Source organism: Pezoporus occidentalis, unplaced genomic scaffold (genome assembly GCF_034315485.1).
Source record: "Pezoporus occidentalis ecotype Australia unplaced genomic scaffold, CSIRO_AGI_Poc_V1 ctg130, whole genome shotgun sequence".
Classification (NCBI taxonomy): Eukaryota; Metazoa; Chordata; class Aves; order Psittaciformes; family Psittacidae; genus Pezoporus; species Pezoporus occidentalis.
Genome location: NW_026913104.1, coordinates 1,888,389 through 1,902,170, shown reverse-complemented (window position 1 = coordinate 1,902,170; position 13,782 = coordinate 1,888,389). Strand labels below are relative to the sequence as shown.

Here is a 13,782-nt window from a genome sequence, read left to right as displayed (position 1 = left end):
GCCAAGAATTAATTTCTCTTCAGCCACCAGCAGAAATCAATCTTTTGAAGGCACAAGGTCAGGGTGCAGGGCACAAATATCTGCATTATGCTGATGGTACTTAAGGCTCCAGAATTTACATAAAGTTTTCTGCTCTATCTGGTAAGACCACAGGAAAACAAAACAAATCAGATCATCCTATTCCAATCATAAGCTGTTACAGTGAGGTAAACCTGGACTTTCCCAACTAAACATCTCAATATTGTGAAAATAGTATGACTCAGTTGTTCTGATTTGATTCTTCTTTGTAAGAATTTAAAGAAACATTCAAAACAAGTGAACAAACACACTGAACTGAGATGCTAAATATTTTCATATAGGGAAAAACATTGTTTTCCGTTTCCCTTTCAAGCTTTGTATATGCTCAGTTCAGTGAAAACTAAGTGTATTTTCTTATCAGTCATAACAAATGGAACATTTCAGCCTCTTAACTGAAACATAAACACCCGAAGCACAACAGTGCTGTATCAAAACCAAACATTCTCCTTCTTGTGAAAATCAGTTCCTTTCAAGACATTAGAAAACAAGTACCCCTAAACTTATTTATTCATAGACCAATAATATAGAATTTAATGCCTAAACATTAAAACCAGCTTACTGGCATAAATTGTTCTTGTGACATATATGATCCCTTTCCACAAAGATCTCAGTCATGACAATAATGTTCTGTTGTGACACTGAACTTTTTAAGCCAGTTGACAACAAATCACACCTTGTAACTCTTCGTGAGCTTGAAAAGTCACTGCTGCTGCTTTTCTTCCTAAATGATTGTAGGAATTACAAGATGAAGATACTAAATACTTCACTGCATTACCATTAAGCCTGTGCTTCATTTCAAGTGTGCAATATATTAGCTGGGATGAAAGCTTACACTCGTCTAGTGTTAAGCGTATGCTTCAGTGATGACTGGTTGTGGTTTAAGTCATTTGACTGTAGTCACACAGGGATTTTATCAGTCACAATCATTTCACAAACACAGTTGCAGAAAGCTCCTGCTCATTAGACAACCCCATTAGCGGATTAGAGTGTATCTCTGATAATTTTCAAGCCCTGCTCTCCATAAGCTTGTACTACCCTCCATCCTCTGTAACCAAGAGAAATCTCTGGTTTATATCCCGCCCTTACTACTTCTGGAGAAGACTTAAAAGAAGAACTTTTCGGGACAATAAGCTTTGGAAAGAGGACCCTAGGCAATCTGTCTGTTCAGAAGGAAGTTAGTTTACTAACCAAAGTTACTACTCCCTGACTTGGACAAAAGCTCTACCATACCATCTGTTGCCATTTCCTCCTATCTGGAATTTCTGATATCATCTACCAAATAAGGGGAGAATTTTTGCTGTTCCATGCATGTTCAGTGGGAAAATAGTGAACAAAATCTTCAATAATATTAACGCTGGTTCCAAGGCCACACAAAACTATCTATTTTATAGCTTTTGCAGCAACACTCAGCACCTTACCAGGTGAGAATCTTGCTGGAAATTAACACAGGCTAACAAGGCTTGTGGCGTGCTCCATGATTTCCAGGACCTGTCTCTACTGTGGCTCAAAGATCTCCACTGGGGGACATCTGCTTCTGGAATTACTAAAGCACAAACTATGCAGCAAAGCATGCAAAGTATTCCAGGTATCTTCAGGCATTAAAAGCCAAAATAAACCCAGCTGTTGACAACAGAAAATAGGTGAGATGGGGAAGAGAAGAGGCTGAGAAGAGCCTGAGCAGACAGAAGAAGGGCCAGGTCACAACTGTATTCCCTCTTCACCCATACTTGAGGTTAACACACTACCTATGTCCCTCAACCTGGATGTCCTTAAGACTTGGCAAAGATAAATCCAGTCACACCCAAATGCTGATTTCACATTAACATGCTGGGTCTGTCTCCTGCACAAGGCATGAAACCCAGTGGCCAGAATTTCTTGATTGCTCCTTTTCCATTCCTCCTTTAAAGATGGCACTTAGCAGCTAGGAAGTTTGCAGTAGAAGCACAATAAGGCAAGACACAACATGTTTTATGGGGACCATTACATTTTTCTGACTGCTTGGATTTGGCTCAAGGCATAAATGGCCTAATGGAGTGTAGCCTATTGCTGTTGACTCATGCTGAAAACAACCCCTTGTCCTGCAAGGAAAGTAAGATTTGCTCAATCTTTCAAGAGCAAATTGGCAACTTTCTCAGAGAAGATGGTGAAACAGTAACAGCAAGTAAAATGCCTCTTAAGGCACTTCCTTGCCAGGTCTGAGGTATCAGGATCTTTCCGAAAGTGTTAAGAACATGCTATTGTTTCTCTTGTAGCACAGGCCAGGTGCCTCAAACTATACTTTCCTGGGCATAGATCGTGGAAAAAAATATGAGTGCCTTCAGTTGCTCACAAACAGCAAAAAAACCCTTAAGATGAGAAGTATTAACACACCCGTTGCACTAATTGTGAAGAGAAATTCAGTTAAGTGCTTACATACCCCATCTCTAGTCCAGAGAAACACAACTTCCAACAGCTAATTCATGCAACCCTATCTGAGTTAAGATGAATTCCCCCAGGATGCCTGTTTCTTTCTTGACTGTAAATGGAACTTCGATGACCAGATGCAACTTCCGTGTCTAGTTTATTGATACTGAATTTAAGGTATATGAAATTCAACCACGGGCACCAAAGACCTTTCTTCAAGTTCACATCATGCTGATATCAGAGCCATGAATCTGACACTAGACAAACCCACTCCCCTGATCACAGCTAGGTGGGTCTTCACAAGTACACAGAAACAAGCCTTCCTAGGTCCTGTGCCAGCCAAAGATATAGCAACTCAACTGGCCTTGCACCAAGCATAAGCTCTTAGCAGGGTGGATTAGTTTAAGTCCTGCACATACACAGCCCTTCCTGAGAACAAACAGGAAGAGCTTTCAGCAGCATGTAAAATATCACACAGACATCGTTCCTCCTCTAGTGGGTTTCTCCCCCATTTTCCTAAAGCACAGTTGGTCCTAGCAGCATCACCAGGAATGCACAGGTTAACAAAACTTGTATGAAGGTTAGAGAGCTGACATTTTAAGGAGCAGCAGGTTTTGGAATCAAGCAGTTTGATGGTATCAGATACATTCGGTTTTCTGTCTTCAAAATGCACACAGAAGTTATCCTATTGAGCAACATATTTACAGCATTGTCCATTTCTTTGTTAAATACTTCACTCCCTGGGAAGAACAAACACAGCAGCCAATGCAAGTTACAGCCTTGCAGAATTATCGCTCCGGGTATTACTGATTATATCAGCTGCCATTCAGCTTGCTGTAACAAAAACAATTTGTCCTGAGGGAAAGTAGTATGTACAGAAAGCCACAGAGTGCAATGAAGGATTGGATGAAGCTCACTATTACTGAGAGGTGTAGTATTACTCCAGTGCCTCAATAACACCAGCATAAAAACATCCGCCTCTGAAAGCCTGCCATGCACACTAGCATTCATCTGCCCTCGATTTGCACCCTCAGCAGAGAGGGCATGAGCCATGCAAACTGAAATCATCTTTACCTACAAGTAGTCAAGAAAAATAAGCTGTTGGTTTATTTGCAACAGCATATAATAACCTCAGTTGCAGCAAGATCTCATGGCTAGATATGAAGGCGCCCAGCAAGAGAAGTCTCAGCAGCTGTCTTCTCCCATATACTCACTTCAGCAGCAAGACCCAGCCTCAAAAAAGTGAGGCTAGGTAGGAAAGAACATCTTTGACACCCGATTTCCAGTGAAACTTCACTAAAGGAGAAGCCACTAATTTGCATGCACAATATTAAGGAACAATTGTGAATTCAAAAGATTTCTCAGAAGAAGTCTTTCTCAGCTCAGCCTAATCTGCTGAGCACAAAAGTTTTCCCTTTCATATTGATGCATCAAATGTCTAGCTAATAGCGCTGTAAGCTCTCTTATTCTGACTGTAAAAGCTCCCGGTGCCATCTGATGTGCACGCTGCATATTCCCTGTATATTTTTCCAGCACGTGTCTCTGGCTGTTGTGGTTTACTGGGTTACTAGGGCACCTGCAGTCTGTTTACATAATACTGCTTGTATAAGAAGGATTCAGGGGGGGCAGAAAAATTGAGGGAGAATCCCTTTTTGGTGCTTTAAAAAGATTTTTTAAATGTTTGTTTTAAGGGACTGAGTCTGAGACTCGAGAATTTATTTCCACTGCATGGACTGATTTTCAAGCTTTCCAATAATTCAAGAAAATCAAGTGTTTTCTGAACATTAAAATATTTATACATGTACTACACCGTGAGCTACTTGCAAGCTAAGCCTTTGGGCCTTGCAGAAGCTTGAAACAGCTTGTTGAGTCCTTGTCCATGTATTGTATTGGTACTCTTCAAAGGGTACCTCCCATCCCTGCACAGTACCCTATAAAACCAATGGAAACACTGCTCTTAAAATCAGGGTAGGTTTGGACACTTACGAATGGAATAGCAATTCACCCACCAACTTCTGCTAACTAGTAATTTCCCTGCTCTTTATTAAGTGGAAATGCAAATTAAAACATACATCCATATAGCCCCTTAAAAAGACTATTTATATGAATGCATTGAACTTGCAGAGTCATGAAAAGCTGCCACCAAATCAAGGTGATACTGCTCAGCCAAGAGTACTAGGTCACCATGATCTGATTGTGACTGTTGGTGCTAATTATCACGTGGGAAGAGACAGAAAGTATGGAGCTTCCAGTATTACTACATACCACATCACACACAGGGGATGTAGATGTAATCACAACAGAAAAAAGCCTCCCAAACACATGGGGCCATCTCCAGCCTCTTTTCACTGAATACTAGGTTCTGTCCTTTTCAGTGGCTAGAGAATAGGACATGAGTTATCCAGAGACGAAAGCAATAGCCTGAGAAGGGCTGAAACAACAGGATTTCTTCCAGAAAGTTTCACTCAGTGCAAAGTTTAGAGCATCCATTACCCACTGAAGCTCAAGCACATTCAATACTGAAGAAACTTGAACTTTCATGGTTCTTAGGCATATATCCCACATAAAGCTGGACCCATAGCTCCTGGCTCACACTAAAGCTAACAACAAATATATCAGAAATGTCTGTTCACACACCACTTACATCAGTGACCACTCCATCAGGAGTGTGAATCTGTCTAGGTCCCCCAAAAACAATTTAGTTACATTGTCTTGGTTTACTTCCATGTGGGAATTTACAGATTAGATAGCTCAGTTCTTCTCAGGAATTCCTTCATTATATACAAGTGGCAAGAGGATAAAAAAATGCACCAAAGATAGGAAAGGGTACAGAAGGACTGAGAAAGAGTTGCAGACTTTCTAGGGGTCATTATTCTGAAGAGAACTGCAGGTGGCAAGTCTCTTCTTGCTTTGCACAGGTGTAAGGCTTGTACCAGGTATTTGCTCCTCCTTTAGCTCCAACTTTTTGTTCTGGAATTATTGGAATGATAACAAAGAACTTGCATATTTAATCTGTCAATTGGCATTTCTTTTAGTAGGTAAATATTTAATTCTTCTTTTATTTTATTCTTTTTTCTTTTTTTTTTAAGCAGGATCTCCTTGTGTTAGTTGTGCTTCCATTAGCCTCTTAACCCTGGATAAAGAGGAGCAAATTCCAAGCAACACCTGTATTTTTGCATTTTCTCATTTCCCTACACAAACGTACTCTCAGTCAGTTACATGTCCTATAAAGTTGCATCATCTTTCACCTCTGTTTCTTGATAAGTATGGATTTTTGGAACGTGATGCAGTTTACTGTAGGAATACAGCACTTCTGCTGTGCGCATTGGCTCAGTTAAGCAAAGCCTTGCTAGAACCAGTGGAACTTCCCTCATTTAAAACAACTAAGACTGTGGTCTGAAGTGAGACACATATGCTCTCTTGATGAGAGTAAAATTTTTCTTGTGGGCATTTCCATCGCCTGGTTCCTCTTCTCCAAGGGAGCACCAGTATGCCATGAAAAAATCATAGGTATCACACTATGGAGTTTGGTGCTTCCATTTCTTCTGTGTCTGTGTAATCCTTAGGTGAAAGGAGGACTTGCTGACAGAGGTAGGAGCTCTGAGTCTGAAGAGCAGAAATTGTAGAGGCAGTAGCTATATAGCATAAAGCAGTGGTACTGGAATTTACACAGGAATACAAACGACAAAGAAGGAGTTGATGCAGGTTTGTACTCAGAGAAATTAGGTCAGACTCCACAAGATATGAAATGATTTATGCTAATGAAATATTAACTCTCAACAAGGGGGAATATACTGGCACTTTCATGGGAACTTACTGCTAAAGAGAAAAAAATTACATGTGGCAAGAAACCAACCCAAACAAGTGCCAGGTTAGACTGGTTTGGTCAGAGAGATCCTCAAAAGCTGGCATCACAATCATTTATTTATTCATGGCTCAAGCAAATGATATGGACTATAGCAAGAACAATCCTAAGTAAATTGCTCCTATCACAAATAAATATATTGCCATAAAATATAACCACTCAAGAGTAGCATTTTTCTAATTTGTCTTCTTAGATGGATTTCCAGGAGACATGAGCTGTACAGAATGAAGATTTACTCTGGACTAGTACTGGAGGGTTATGAGAGACGTGATTTTTCTGCAGCACGTGGCATGCTTGACAAAGCTTATTGTACACAAGCAACTGCCGATGGCAAAAGATGGTGTGAAATGGAGAGCTTCTCTAGGAGCTCATATCCGCAACAGAAAGGTTTTAATTTTCTGGGAAGAAAGTCTGAACAGAGGTGCCTGGAGAAATAAGCACAGAGTTGCTGTATTTGGCTGTCCTGCATTGTAACAGAAAAGCTCTGGACAATCACTCCACATTTCTGCCTGTTTAACAACTGCAGACAGATGTTTTCAAGCTGTCGCTGTGTACCATGCAATAGTTGCTGTGACAATTCAACAGTTCAAAGTTCTACAACTGCTTTGAGCAACACATCCGCCTTTGAAACAGAACTACCAAATGCTTTACAAGCTGCATGCAAACACTGTGTTTTACTTAGGCTGTGGTTACTGTCACCATTTGTATCTACCTCAAGGCTTTCCTTGACTTCAATGAAAAGGGAATGCAATTCTGAAACATAAGGAGGAAGCAATCATTGAATGCTTAGTACATTTTCTCCCCTCCACCAAGTGCTGTAGCTAATTAATACACTTTAAGTACACCCAGAACTGTGTTACTGCTTAAGTCTCAGTTCAGGAGACTGTTTAAGCACATGCTCAGCTGTAACAGGAATAGGCCCCATAAAGGTCAGCAAGCATTCTCTTAAAGTTCTGTAGTGAGACTTTATCATTCTATATACCTCACCAGTCTTTGGCCCCTGTGAGATGCCTCATACATCCCAGTTCTATTGTGATATTTCTCCTGAAACTTTGTGCCTAAGCTTAAAAGAACATAAAGGCTTGGTTATTAAAGCTACGTCACGAGAGAGCTGTGCATACATAAAACACCTAGTTTATTCCACTACAAAGGAACTGAATGCTGCTGAATACAATTCTTAGCCTTGTTGATAAATAGGGTGGACTTCCTCATTTTTAGATAAATACCAGATGTCACAATTATTAAAGAAAACCAAAAAGCAATACTATACACAACACTGAACAAATAAAGTAGTTCAGTAACCTCGGGAATTTTACAGAGCTGTTTTTCAGGGTTCTGCTTTTATTCATTGTGTTATTATCCAGAGATTAGTGTAGCAATGCCTGGATCAAATTTCACAATTAAGTGTTAACTTCGATAGCATGAACTCAACTACTCACTGTAAGAAGGTGTTTGTTTGTTGTGTCCTCTCAGGCCAGCCAGAATCTTAGGGAATTCCTGCCTTCATTTTCTACAGGAAATGTTTGTTGGTTTGTTTTATTTTATTAAAATATAACATTATTTCCCCATTTGCAAAGTGACAGCTTTAGGTTGGGGATAAGGGATAACAGTATTTTTACTCCTGTTTCAGCAAAGGAGCTGAAATAATACTACAAGTAATAGCAATAGCTCCAGCATCTCTGATCTTCCCCACTGTTGGCTGTAAAGACCAGGTATTATATGCTTGCTTCAGATAGGCATGTCCCAGAAAAGTGTGATGCATTTTCAGATACAAACAGCATAAATTCTGTGAGTGAGAGGAAATCTCAAGGAGCTTTACGTTTCTAAGCTAATCAGGAAAGATCCAGCATTCACATTTCCAATAACTGCCAAAGAGCAAAGTAACATCCTGACCCTACCCATCTCTGTGAGAGCAAGCTAAGGGGCACTTGCCCCTTCTTTCCCACACTGACCCACCTACAGTGGAAATTGCCACAGTCAGTGGCTCTTGTTACATAGTCTAGGCAGAATCGTGCCCAATCAGACACAAAGCAAGTAGTATTTTTAGGTCTGCACAAAAACATTTCTCTCTTATTTAGCCATGGTAGGACTGTGTTAGCTGAACTCAGTAGGAGTCATTTCCCTAGTGTTGAAAGAATCTGGATGAAGGCCACTGGGAGTGAAATATAATCTCAGTGTATAGGGAAAAGCCTCTGAAATTTGACCCCAGATTACAAACCATTGTTGTTTGTGACTTTCAATGTATTTGTCCAGAAGGGAAAAATGGATTTAGGACCTTTATTTTCTTATCCCCACTTATGAATTAACTTTAATTATTAACTCTAAATAAGCAAATTTTTATGTAGCGAACTGCAGCTAATAGGAGAGCATTTGCAATTTGGTCCACCTTAATTCTTGGTTCATTCAGCTGCTCTGGCTTGCTGCATGACTAATAGGCTGCCCTATAGGGAATACCAGCAGGACATGAAACAGCCCTTGCTCTTTATACAGAGATTCATTTGAACACAATCTTCTGATATCCCATAGACAATCAGACACCCAGACAGAAGGCTTAGATTCCAAAAAACATACCAGGGGAAGCAGAGTATAGGAGATGAGGAGGCATCTGTGGGATTAAATGTCCCTTATGTCACCCTTTCACACATAGAATTCATATAGTTTTGATTGGTGCAGTGAGTTATATGTATTGAACTATCATAGCTACCTACACAATTTGCATCTTAGTGTTTTCTCCCCTCACGGGTTGCTGCCCTGTAAGCAACCCAGTGGAGAATCACCAGACTTTTCTTTGTGTTTGCCATAACTGAGCCTGTGTCAAGCCCAGCCAGACGTACCCAGTTATTCAGGCATCATCACATGTCTTTAAAGTGCAAACTCAATACCTTTGTATACATGCCTAGCTTGATGACAAAACTGGTACACCAAGGAACTTCATGGAATATATAACTACCACAAAGTGCAAGGGCCCCAATTCAAGGAGCACATGTTTATGGTCAATGTCAAGCTAGCACTTACCTTCCTGACTTAAGTGCTTTACTGAGTCCATGCCAGAAAAGGCAGACCTAAGACAACTATAAGATAAAACATGGCAGAAAGCAATCTTGTATTCTTACATGACATTCTCTACTAGATCACCATCAAGTCTGAGATAAAGCAGAAAAAGAAACCTGATTATTAAGCATGTTATAGCCATCTCAGTCAAGATAGGACAAGGATGAAGAGAAAGGATTTGCAGACAAAGGACCTGTAGGAAAATAATCTGAAAATGTAAGGGTTTGAGCCTCAACTTCCCCACCTTTGTTCATATGGAATAACTCACTTCTCAATGCAAGCAAGCAAAACTCTTTGAGTAGCAACAGTCTCCCAACAGAAGACCAGCAGATCCCATGCACTTGTGTCTGTCAGGGGCAGGAATGAGACAATATTGTGAAAGAGTTGGAGAAACGAGGTATTTTAACTGGCTGCCAGCCACGCCATTGTATTTCAGTAACTAAGCAGATAAATGATCCTTAAAAAAAAAAAAAAGAAGAAGAAAGAAAAGACTGTAAATAGAGAAGACTGCTCAAGTGCCCAGTCTGAAAAAGAATACGTGTTTGTGGCTCTAGCTCACGGACACAAAATATTAACCCTGACTTTGCATCCTTACATTGACTCGATTCTCTGCAGAGCCAGTAAAAGACCTCTCTTTTACCAGAGCTTTGTTCTAGTACAGATGTCTAAGTTAAATTCACAGCTCTCTTAAAATTCCAATAAGATTCAGAGAGACAAAAAGAGACATTTTCAAAGACACGAATAGCAGGCAGCAGAACAGTTCAATCTTGAGATTCAGAAACATACAGATAGTAGAAGAAAGGAGGAGTAGCTATGACATTTATAGCAAGGCATTATAAAGACATTCAGAGGGAGAGTCAACTGCCTTATGTGCATCTTCTGCTTGCTGAAATGCTTTGGGGTACCCAAGACATCTGTGGGGAGCTGGCAGGTGTGACCCAGCACTCACAGAAGAAGTGCACTCTTCAAGGGGCTGTGGGATATGCAACTCGTATAAAATAACAAGATATCTAAGCACATGAATCAAGCCATAGGTCACATAACACAACCTGTGCCATGCAGTGTCTTGCGTCCTACAATACCCACATTTAAATGCTACCTTCTCTGAGTCCTATGAAATTAATTTCACCTGAGCTTCCACGTGGGCTGATCTGACATAGTTTAAGTCACCAATTTTGCAGGGAGAGAAAAGTAATAATAATGGCATTTCTGCCACATTCCTCACTGATGGGCATTTTAAACCAACACTGGGGAGCACAGGGAAGTACCGGTAAATCGGATTCATCTCAACAGGAGATTTCTCTATATATTCCCCTTTACGCTGCTCTCTTTTTGCAGCTGATGTGATTTGTTTGCTAGCGAGGGCTTCCCGCGATCTGATTCACAGCACCATCCAGCGACAGAACTTGGGATACCAGGAACAACATTTTCTGTTGCTCTCTCGATTTTTCTTGGCTCGGTTTTGGTTTTGAATTGTCGCAAATTAAAAGGATGATGAAAAATTAAATACCATAGATTTTCAGCATTTGACAACAAAGTGCTGAGCCATACTTAGAAATCACTTAACACTGGTACTCTGTTACTACAGAGGAAACATCAGGAAATTTCTTCTTGCAACATCTTCCCAAGGTCTGTCTGAACAAAAACCTTTCTTTCTGAAAAAACAAAGTGAGAAGCACCCAAAGAATAACCCACCACAATTCTCCCAATAACAGGATTTTTTCTCCTTTTGTCTTTGTATGCAGGTTAGGCCCCTAAATGTAAACTTCTGCCTTCAACCTCGTTTAGTATTTGTGACAGGTATAGGTGAAAATCTATGCCAAATTAAACAAGGTTAATACCTGAGTAGTTATTTGGAAAGCTGAGAAATTTTGCTTATTATTTGGGATTAGATAATCAATTCCATAATGGATTTGTCAAGTCAATGAAACAGAAACACACAGCACTGACAGCTCATCTGTGCCCATGGGAGGTCACTGTTGCTTCACAGAATGGACCAGATGTGCCAGTTTCAGGTTAATAGCACAGATAAGATTAGGAACACCAGCAAACCACTTCATGGTAGCTCAGAATTAGTTCATCTCCTTAACTATGTTTTCCAAAAATACACCAAAATCCAAGCATACTATTACATATGTTTAAGACTGATATTTCTCAGAGCTGTACTGAGAAGAAACCAAATCGCACCTGCAGATGCCCTAAAGCATTGAAAATGGGCAGATCAAAATAGCCTCTTCCCCCTTGATAACCTATAATTCCTCAAAACCTGACCAGACAATTTAGACGATAACTGAATGCCATTGATAGTTAACGGACTCTGATTACTACATACAACAGCATTAGGAATGAATGTCACAAGGAGGACTGCCTTTACTTGTCACCATCTGAAAAGGTGCAGACAGTCTGGAGAATTTCTTAGTTGCTATCTGTGGGGGACTGAGTAAAACCGTCAGTCTGACACAGGAGAAGTTTCATCACGGTGGAATAAAAAGTACTGCAGGTAGGTAAAAGCAGTCTGAGCACGCCGTCTCTGTCATCGCCAGGGAGCTCTGAATCCAAGGAAAACTTTTAGAAGTAGCCATGGGGCATCATTAAAGATGAGTCAGTGGCAGGTAATTCTTGGAAATTTACAATAACAATCACGCAAAAAGTGACAATGATATTGTCAATTGCACCTCATTACAGCTGCAACCCACTCTTCCTCTTCTGCCTTCACTACATAGCTTCATTTTCTACAGTGAGGACCGTTCTGCAGACTTCAGATTATTTCACAAGCTCTGATGCCTTCAGACCTCGAATACTGTGTGAAGTCAGTGGAGGAACCCAGCTATCTGTACAAAGCACTGTCAGAACAGAGCAAATAAACAAGAATCTTTTTGATACCCTGCCTTCTCAGGAAAGATGATCATTGCGAGGGAAAACATACACGAGATGGCATCATATAGCATCCCTAAGGAAAGGCGGAATGCATTCTGAAGGCATAACATATGACAACTGACCTTGTCCACATCCCATGTTCTAATTTCTGTCACCTAAAGGTAAAGCTGAGCATGAAAGGCTACTGAAAGAAAATAATCACCACTAAGTGATTATACACCATCTTTCAGCTAATAAATCTAGAGATTTCAAAGCCAAAAGAAAACAAGACATCATTACCAGACACAATAAGGAGATCTGAGTGACTGCAGTGGGAAAGAAGAATTAAGTCTGTCTTGCTCCACGGCTACTGCAACAAGAGGTAAGTAGAGCTCATACTTCAGAGTCATTGGAATGACTAAGAGCTGCTCAGGTTCACTTGCTCAGCACAGACATCTGTCACAGTTTGTTTCTTTCTGAAGCAGCATATACACACCACTGTCAGCAGACATCCCAGGTGCAGTTACCCAATGCCCTGTCTCAGCAGAGCTAATTAGGTATTCCTGTCCGCTATGAAAATGTGAGACAAACTCAGTGTGTCACAAACTCAAATGTAATGTCACAACCCCATTTCACCAGCAGCACGGATGCCAGCAGTTAGAAGTATGCACATCTAGAGCACAGCATAATTTAAGCTTTCCACTGAGGGCATGCAAATGGAACCTCTGCAACAGAGCACTGCTTGCCAGGAGAGATGCTCAGAAGAAGGAAAAATCCATTCATATTCTGCACTAGTACTGTATCTTATGCAGCTTCATTATTCAGTAAGTGCCTTCTAAATTACTAGTCATCCATTTGGTTCAAGACCTTTTTACACAGTGCAATGGTCACCTTTTAAAAGAACTACATGCATATGGTTGATATTTTATTTGTATTCTAATCAGACATTGAAAGCTTGTGCTGGAGAAAGCCTTGTTTGGCTTGTACGATAGTACATATTAATCCCACTGTCTCCTGATCCCTACATATGTGAAATAAAATGTTAACAAAGGAAACCTTTGCCACAAAGGGTTTCATAGTTAGAAGAGTTAACAGTTGGCAAACCAGCAGCATCTAAAAGGAAAGACAGACAAACACCTAACCCAACAAATGCCGTTAAAGTGGGTGTGTGCACTAAAGAAACATGTAGCAACAAGGGATGAAGGAAGCTAGAGAGCGTTCATCCTACATTCAAAGATATAAAAGGAGTTCTACCCGCTGGCAGCATAACCTGAAAGTTTACATGGAGAGATTCGCAGAGCTGCCCATCACTAAGCAGTCAGAAAGGAATTGCTCTAGTAACAATTATCCACTAGGAACTTCCAGATGGCGGTGGCCATTTTTGCTGTAAATGTTACATCAGTAATCAGAATACCTAACACAGTATACCAGTAAATAACCAGTATACCTAAAAAGGAAATAAATTAAAAGAGAAAAAGAAAACAAACCCAAAGATCTGGCATGCAATTTTTTCCTACAGGGAAGCATGA

General features: G+C 40.4%; 1 long non-coding RNA gene across 1 annotated transcript in view; it reads right to left on the bottom strand.

Annotated features, from left to right (window-relative positions):
• Window positions 1–6,387: 6,387 nt before the first annotated feature.
• Window positions 6,388–13,782, bottom strand: part of LOC134158603 (uncharacterized) — a 34,375-nt gene continuing 26,980 nt past the window's right edge. Inside the window, exons 2-4 of the long non-coding RNA XR_009962828.1 lie at window positions 7,334–7,409; window positions 7,059–7,099; window positions 6,388–6,809 (exon numbers count right to left, since the gene is read on the bottom strand). This is a non-coding gene — a long non-coding RNA (uncharacterized LOC134158603). The remainder of the gene's footprint in view (window positions 6,810–7,058; window positions 7,100–7,333; window positions 7,410–13,782) is intronic.